The sequence below is a fragment of the Triticum aestivum genome, chromosome 1A (genome assembly GCF_018294505.1).
Source record: "Triticum aestivum cultivar Chinese Spring chromosome 1A, IWGSC CS RefSeq v2.1, whole genome shotgun sequence".
NCBI lineage: Eukaryota > Viridiplantae > Streptophyta > Magnoliopsida > Poales > Poaceae > Triticum > Triticum aestivum.
Window position 1 is genome coordinate 20,623,211 of NC_057794.1, and position 8,259 is coordinate 20,631,469.

The 8,259-nt window shown below is 54.0% G+C and overlaps 2 pseudogenes; both read right to left on the bottom strand.

Moving 5' to 3' along the window:
• Positions 1 to 7,392: 7,392 nt before the first annotated feature.
• Positions 7,393 to 7,476, bottom strand: LOC123072246 (uncharacterized; annotated as a pseudogene).
• Positions 7,477 to 7,575: 99 nt separating this feature from the next.
• Positions 7,576 to 7,660, bottom strand: LOC123072332 (uncharacterized; annotated as a pseudogene).
• Between the last annotated feature and the right edge of the window lie 599 nt (positions 7,661 to 8,259).

An 8,259-nucleotide genomic window follows, 5' to 3' on the forward strand; every position in this document is an offset into this window, starting at 1 on the left:
CCGACTGCTCAGCAGTCGGCCCGAATCTCGGGGACTACACCCAGTGGGTGCGCTGACACGCCCCCACGGAAGAAATCAAGAGAACAAAGCAACTAAGGATAGAAGACTCACCCGGATGGCGGCCCGCATCGAAAGGAACTCCTGGGTGTACTGCTGTAGCAAGGAGGCCTGAGCTTGAAGCCGGCTCCGGACCTCTTGGGCCGCCACGTTCAGCTCGCCCGTCCCCCCGCTAGGAGTCCACTCGGACGTGGCGGTGCTGGCCGCCTCCAGGGCCTCCGCCATCCGGCCGGCGCCCGCAACTCGGCACGGCTCCGGCGCAGCGGTGCCTCGCCCTGCGCGCCGGCGCGTTACCGGCTGCACCTCGAGGCCGGCTCCGACCTCCGGCTCGCCCCCGGCCGGCTCCTCTGGTGCCGCTGCCGATTGGCCACCTTGGCCCGCTCTGGTTGGCGCTGCCGGCGGCGCCCTCTCCACGAAGACCACGGAGTCCTCCCTCCTCTCCATCAGCGGCGGGTCTTGGCCGACTTCCTCCGCCAGGGGCAATGGGATGTTGGGGGCCACAGCACGAAGGAGAATGGCGAGCAACGGAGGCTGGTTATGCGAAACCTCCGCCTCCGTCTCCGCGGTCGTCGCCTCTGCCTGGGCCTTGGCTGTCGCGTCGGCCTGCTCCTTCGCCGCCTGGGTGGCCGCTTGCTCCGCCGCCTCCCGCTCCTCCCGCGCCTCACGGGCGTTCCGCTCCGTGGCCTCCCTGAGGTCGGCGCGGGGGTCCACGCAGCGGGAGCCTGAAGACCCTCCAGTCGGCCCGACTACGGAGCCGCCCGGACCCCGCTCAAGGGAAAGCGGCGCCCTGTCCGGCGAGCAAGGAAAGGTTAGGAAGAGTGTTCGATTAAGAGAACAATGAAAAGTATGCGTCCAAGCATTCGATGACTTACGCTGAGATCGCCTGCGGCTGCTTCACCACCTTGCGGAAGCGGGCCGCCTTCGCGGCCGCCTCATCTCGCTTGGTCGCCGCGGTGGAAGCCTTGGACTTCTTCGGCCGGCTGCCGAAGAGGATCGACGCGGCCCGGCGCTTCTGGGCGCCGCCGCTAACAGCCGGCACGGAGGATGAGCCCGCGCCTTGATGATCAGGCGTCGGCTGGCGGCACGGGGCGACTTCGACCTCGGCATCATCCGGCCAGTCCTCAAAGCCGGCAGTGAGCCCCGTGCCTCCGGGCTCGTCGTTGTCCCCCACGATGGCGTCTTCCATGGCGGCCGCTCCCAGGTCCGGGTTGTCGGCGTCGTCCGCCGTGCGGTCGGGGATGTATTGGCGCTCTATCCCTGCGGCCCCGGTCATCGGCGGAAGAAGAGGGTTCTGCTAAGGGAGAACCGACTAATCAGAAGCCGGCTATCATGAGGCCGACTACCAACAAAAAAAAGAGGAAAAACTTACCACGGGTGGAGGGTTGGCGCGAGAATACAGCGCCTTGCCGTATCGCCAGTCCTCGGCGAGCTTGCAGTTGGAGGTGTAATTCACCATGTACGACACCTCCAAATGAGGCATCTCCCTGGTGCTTAGCCGGCTTGGGTCGAAGCGGCCGCTCATCTGACACATCATGTGGGGCCGTCTTTGGAGAGGAAGTACCCGGCACTCCACAAAGGCGGCCACCAAGTCGGCTCCGGTCAGGCCTTCCGACTAGATCATCACCCGAAGCCGGGAGACGGCTGCGTTCCCGGCCTGAGACAATTACCTGGACTGGAAGCTCCATGAGGGTTGCCACCCAGCCGGCGGGCCGGTTACGTAAGCCGGCAGGTTGACGTGGTCGCCTTGCTGGGCGACGTTCTTCACATAGAAGTACGACTTCTGCCAGATCTTCACCGACTGGATCAGCGGGATGGGCGGGAACGGGTTGTTCTCGCCCGACCGCCTCATGGCGATGTAGGCCCCGCAGGGGGCGGGCATGCCCGCGACGATGGTGCCGAGTTTGCTCTGGAAGAATTCCCCCCAGAGCTCAAGCGTGGGGAGCACCCCCAAGAAACCTTCGCAGAGAGAGACGAAGGCCGACAGCAGCATCACCGCATTGGGCGTGAGGTGATGCGGCTGAAGGTTGTAGAATTCGAGGAAGGAACGGAGGAACCCGCTCGCTAGAAGGCCGAAGCCGTGCAGGCGGTGCGAGCGGAAGATAACCCGCTCGCCCTCCTCCGGTGCCGGCGAAATCTCCCTCTCCGGCGCCAGGCGGACCCGCATGAAGTTGGCGTCGGGCAGGCGCCGCGTCCGGCGGAGGAACTCAACGTGGTCCTCATGGACGTTGGATCCGTCCCACGAACTTGACAGCGCCATGGGAGCAAGACGATGTGGCGGCGCAGCGGCGCTGCGATGGGAAGCTGCGGCGGCAGCAAGAATAAGAAGGAAGACGAGGAGGGGCGGAGTGAGGGAGAGCGTGCGAACCTCTGTCTCTCCCCCTCCTCCCCCTACTTATAGGCTCGCGTGGCGGAGCCGAGGAGGCGTGGCGTGGGGGAACGTGGGGATCGACTGTGCCCACTCCCCCACATCCCATGATTATTGCGCCCTAATGGCGTAATAAAATCGCCACGGGAAGGCGAGCGGTCCGCATGGGCCACAAAAGATTAGCGCTCGGGCCGAGGCCTAGGAGTGGCGGGCTCGGGCCTGCGGCGGCGTCTCGTCGCGCGCGTGCACTAGCAGGGTTTCACTGCCACGTGGCCCGCGCGAAGGCCCGCGGTCAGCTCGTGGGTCGACCGCGTTCCCACCTGCAAGACACGGAGCTCTCCGAAGCCGGCATAAACCAGCAAAGCTAGCTCCTCAGGGTAGGAAGCTGACCAAGCTTCTCGTCTCTCTGTCCACCTCGAAGCTCGATCAGCTTCAGGGACTACTGACGGAGTAAATAGCCATGGGTAGCCTAGCTGGCTTCCCCTGGCCCTTTTGAAAAAATTACGAGCCCGTCCGGCTCTCAAGGATCCAAGACGTGGGGCCGCCTTCCCCTTGCTGGCTGTCACCCAGGCCAGCTACCGGAAGGCGACCCGACTTTAGCCCTCGCGAAGAAAGCCACGGGAGGGCCGGCTTCGAGAAGCCGGCCGGGAGAAGGCCGACTCCAAGAAGCTGGCTCCCACTAAGTGGTCGAGACCGTACCCTTAAAGTTTGCATCCACCTAATGGCGATGTGACGGGGCGTGGCTACAGTGAAGCCTGCCACCCCCGAATCCCGGAGCACGACCGGCACAGCGCACCGTACGGGTGGTCATGACCCGTCCGGTGTAGCACTGTTTCCATGATGACCCTGATGTCATCCACGATGGACTACCAGTATGGCCCATGGGCGGTGGGCCCCTTCGGGCAAAGAGACACCCGAAGGCGGCCACGCCTCCCCTGGTCGGCCCAAGACAGAGCCTGCTCCCCGCAGCCGGCTTGCCGTCTCCCTCGAAGGAGACGCCCCATTAGGGAGACAAGATGCGGTGAGGCTACAGCAATCGCCCGCCGGACGGCCGCACTGTAGCCACGCCTACCTCGACGAAGCCCACGTCACCAAGATTGAGCAACAGTAACCAGCCGCCGACAAGGTCCTGGACAGTGGGGCCTGCCTGTCAACCGAGGGGCCGGCAGCCGGCGGGACCCACCAGTCGGCGGGCCCCAGCAGCCGGCACAGAAGCCGGCGAGCGTAGTCACAGACGGCTGGGCCCCGCGCCCAGCCGGATTACCGTTGTACCCCCGGGGGGTAGGCCTATATAAACCCCCCGGGGCACCCATGCAAAGGGTTGATCCCAGCTAGTTCTAGACACCACACAAGGAGAAGAAGCAAGCAAGCCGTGCCCTTCTTCATCCTCTCGCAAAACAGCTCTAGGAGCATCGTGTAGCTACTTGTTAATCTAGTGATCATGCGGAGACCCTGCAGAGCAGCAGTAGGGGTGTTATCTCCGCGGAGAGCCCCGAAGCTGGGTAAGATTCACCGGCATGCATGTTTTTGCCTCATCCCGTTTCCAGGCACCGGCAATGTTTTACTAGCTCCCACAATGATAAGCCACCCGTTGGCATATGTCGCACCTACCACCCGACAGGGGTGCTCTCCGCTTGTTTTGCGCCATTGTAGGTGGCGAGACTGGCTCGGACCGGGACCTTGTATGCCTGAGGGAGAAATCCCTTGGCCTGAAGCGACAATAACTTGCTATGCGGGATGGTGCAACTCTCCCAGTCCCCGGGTTTGGGACCGGAGGGGCGAGGGGAGGAGCTGCGACGGCTGGTCATGTTGGAATAGACCTTTGCTGGAAGCGCTCTGATGATAACTCGCGGAGAGGAGAAGATGTGGTTTGGACCTAAATCCCCATCCCGTTAAATAGGCGGCTCGTTTATACGGCTATGGGTGTGGATGTAAAAACGCCCTGGCTTTTCGCATTCGTTTGACACGTGGAAGACGGCCATTATTGGGCGTGGAAGCCGAGGAGCACTACATTACAAATATTGGACATTATTCCTACAGGTACACAGGATTTGGAGAAGAACCCGCCTTGCAATGCCGAACAATCTGCGCGCCAGACTCGTCGTCATTGAAGCCTGGTTCGGGGGCTACTGAGGGAGTCCTGGATTAGGGGGTGTTCGGGTAGCCGGACTATACCTTCAGCCAGACTCCTGGACTATGAAGATACAAGATTGAAGACTTCGTCCCGTGTCCGGATGGGACTTTCCTTGGCGTGGAAGGCAAGCTTGGCGATGCGGATATTCAAGGTCTCCTACCATTGTAACCGACTCTGTGTAACCCTAACCCTATCCGGTGTCTATATAAACCGGAGGGTTGTAGTCCGTAGGACATAAACTCCATATACAACAATCATACCATAGGCTAGCTTCTAGGGTTTAGCCTCCTTGATCTCGTGGTAGATCTACTCTTATACTACCCATATCATCAATATTAATCAAGTAGGAGTAGGGTATTACCTCCATCGAGAGGGCCCGAACCTGGGTAAAAACATCGTGTCCCTTGTCTCCTGTTACCATCCGGCCTTGATGCACAGTTCGGGACCCCCTACCCGAGATCCGCCGGTTTTGACACCGACAGGGGGCACCGCCCCCTCCTTGTCCAATTCATACTAGAGGGGGAGGGGACGCGCGGCTGCCCTGGCCGCCCCTCCTCTTCTCCCGCTAAGGCCCATTAGGCCCAATATATTCCCCGGGGGGTTCCGGTAACCCCCCGGTACTCCGGTATATGTCCAAAACCTTCCGAAACACTTCCGATGTCCGAACATAGTCGTCCAATATATCGATCTTTATGTCTCGACCATTTCGAGACTCCTCGTCATGTCCGTGATCATACCCGGGACTCCGAACTACCTTCGGTACATCAAAACACAAAAACTCATAATACCGATCATCACAGAACTTTAAGCATGCGGACCCTACGGGTTCGAGAACTATGTAGACATGACCAAGACACGTCTCCGGTCAACAACCAATAGAGGAACCTGGATGCTCATATTGGTTCCTACATATTCTACAAAGATCTTTATCGGTCAAACCACATAACAACATACGTTGTTCCTTTGTCACACTACAAGAAATATGTCAACTTGTGACCCTCACTATTGGTCTCTAAAAGGTCATTGATTTTCATTTGCAACCTTTTTTGACCAAAAACAGAAGGTCAAAAGCTGGCGGTCGTAAACTGAAATTAACGACCTTCTCTTTGAGAAGGTCGTGGAATTCCACGACCAAAACCAAAGGTCGTTGATTCTATGACCTTCTGTTTTGGTCGCTAGCTCTGTGCCCAGGCCACGTCGGATCCGACGTGGCAAAATTGCGACCAATTGAAAAGGTCGTTGATAAGATTCAGCCTGGTCCAATTCGACACTTTACATGGGCCGAGCCCAACAATTCAGCCTATTTGTGTTTTTTCTCATATTAATTTTGGTCGGGTAGATGGGCCAAGCCCAACATTTCAGCCTTGTTATTTTTGGGCCTAGGCCTTTTCGTTTTCTTGGCCTTCACCTTTTCACAATTGATTTTTAAGCGATTTTATTCACTTTCCTGAATTGTTTGATTTGTGGCCTTTCTAGGGCCCAAGTAGTATTTGTTTCATTTCTGATGTATCAGCAATTAATGAACTGATCCTCAAAAAAACAATAAATAATCAACATTTGCAATATTTCAATCACCCAAATTTTCACAAATGGCGACCAAAATGAGTATATTATATATATTACAATCATGCATAGTTCACATCATCTAGTAATTTACAACACCCAGGAAGTGCAAACACCCAGGAACATCAAGGAACATCTCTGAAGTAAACACCCAGGAACACCCAGGAATAAACACCCAGGAACATAAAACACCTAGGAAGATAAAACTAGCTACAAAGATGAAGTGTTCCCTTCTTTGAACTTCTTTAGCCTAGAGCTCCTGTAGAAGAGAGGAAATTATGTTATCATGGCTGCCAATGAAAGCAATATCTTCCAACAAAGAACAACTAGGAAAAGAATAATGAACAGAATAATAAACAGATACACAAGCAGCTAGGAGCATGGATAACAATAGTATACTATTGCTGAGGCATTAGTATGGATAACAGAATAATGAAGTATGGATAACATGAAAAATAGCTAATATAGTATACTACTGCTAAGGCATTAGTATAATGAACAAAACTTCCTGAAGTATACTGCTGCTGCTGAAGTATACAGTTGCTGCTGCTGAGTTTGCATTACTTTACAAATCTTATAGAATAATTTGTTTATGCTAGGAATGCATCAGTTTGTACAATACTATAAAGGGCAAATAAAACAACAGAATTGCATAGGGCAAATAAAACATTTTAACCTGCTGTTGTTCTACACTTCAACATGGATAACAAATCTAACAATGATGGTTGTCGTCATCCTTGCGTTGGCTAGTTAAAACTAAGAGCAGCAGAGCAAATATGTGTATTACGCAGACAAACAGGGGTGCTCCTGTTGGGTTGCAACATGAAAGAGCCAGGTTTTTATTACTGCTAAAAAATACTTAGCAACCACAACAAATTATGATCAAAGGAATGGCAACGAATCTAAGGGTTTATTTTTGGCAAAATATCCAAGGTTGAGAAATCCAAAAATGCAAAAAACACCGATCAACTGTAGTTGTTTAACCATCACCACACTAACGAACATGTGTTCAAGAGAGTTGTTTGATCCAAAGAATTGAAGACAAATAAACGAAAGATAAATGTTTCAATTCTATTCAGAAGTATAGTACAAGCAATATCTGACTTATGATGAAATGCATAGGTCCAGCCAATGACTACACAGCAGCAACTACTTCAGAATTGGCTAGAGAAATGCTTATCCTTTTTATTCTTTAATGACGTAAAAAGAAATGCCAACACAGCACCATCAACAACGGACTCTCACCCAACTAATATACTAGAACTAGATCAACCAAGCATCAGTTTTAAAAAGCTCGGTTTAAGATACTTCAATGACGTAAAATCTCAGTAGCATCTCCTTGTAACATCATATGCTCAGCTGACAAACGATTCACATGCAACTCCTCTACATTATATCACACCAACACACGGAGCTGCATCTCTAGATGAGGAATGAAAAAACGTTGACGGCATGCTAAGCATCAGTTTTAAAAAGCTTAATTTTAGATCATCAAAGACCGGAAAGACCGCAGCGGTCTAAATGTTTCACATCCTCTGCCCAGCACAACATCATCATCGTCACGGAAAGGCCGCAGCGGTCTAAACAGTCAGCTATCCACAAAAACATAGTGACCCACATCACCAATGAGCTACTGTGAGCATGTAAGGACCAGATACAATGCAGAGCTACTAAGCAAATGGGATCGGGCAGAAGGGCAAAGAGAGGGAGGTGGCTACCTTCTCCACAGGGGAACTTCCTGGTGGTGATGTTGAGCAGCATCCTGACCGGGCCCTTAACCTTCAGCTGCTTCGCCTTGGCGCCCTTCACCAGATCTGAGGTCACTGTTCAACACACGCACGCACAAACGCATTAGATCGGAGGCGCACAAATCCAGCCTCATCCAACCAAGCACTAACAAACACATGAATGATACTAACATAAGCCATATAGTACTCTTGGAAGTGTGCAGTGAATTTGCACAGGAGTACGTACGTACAACACAATAGAAACCTCAAGAATCATGGTGTGGAATACAATGAGGAATGTTTGTTTGGTCGAGGATGGGTCAGGCGCCATTGATCACGAGATGGGGCAGCCCAGGCTGTTGATGCAGTACTTGCTCACACTACCCAAGAACATCCTGTTCAACCAAAGGAAC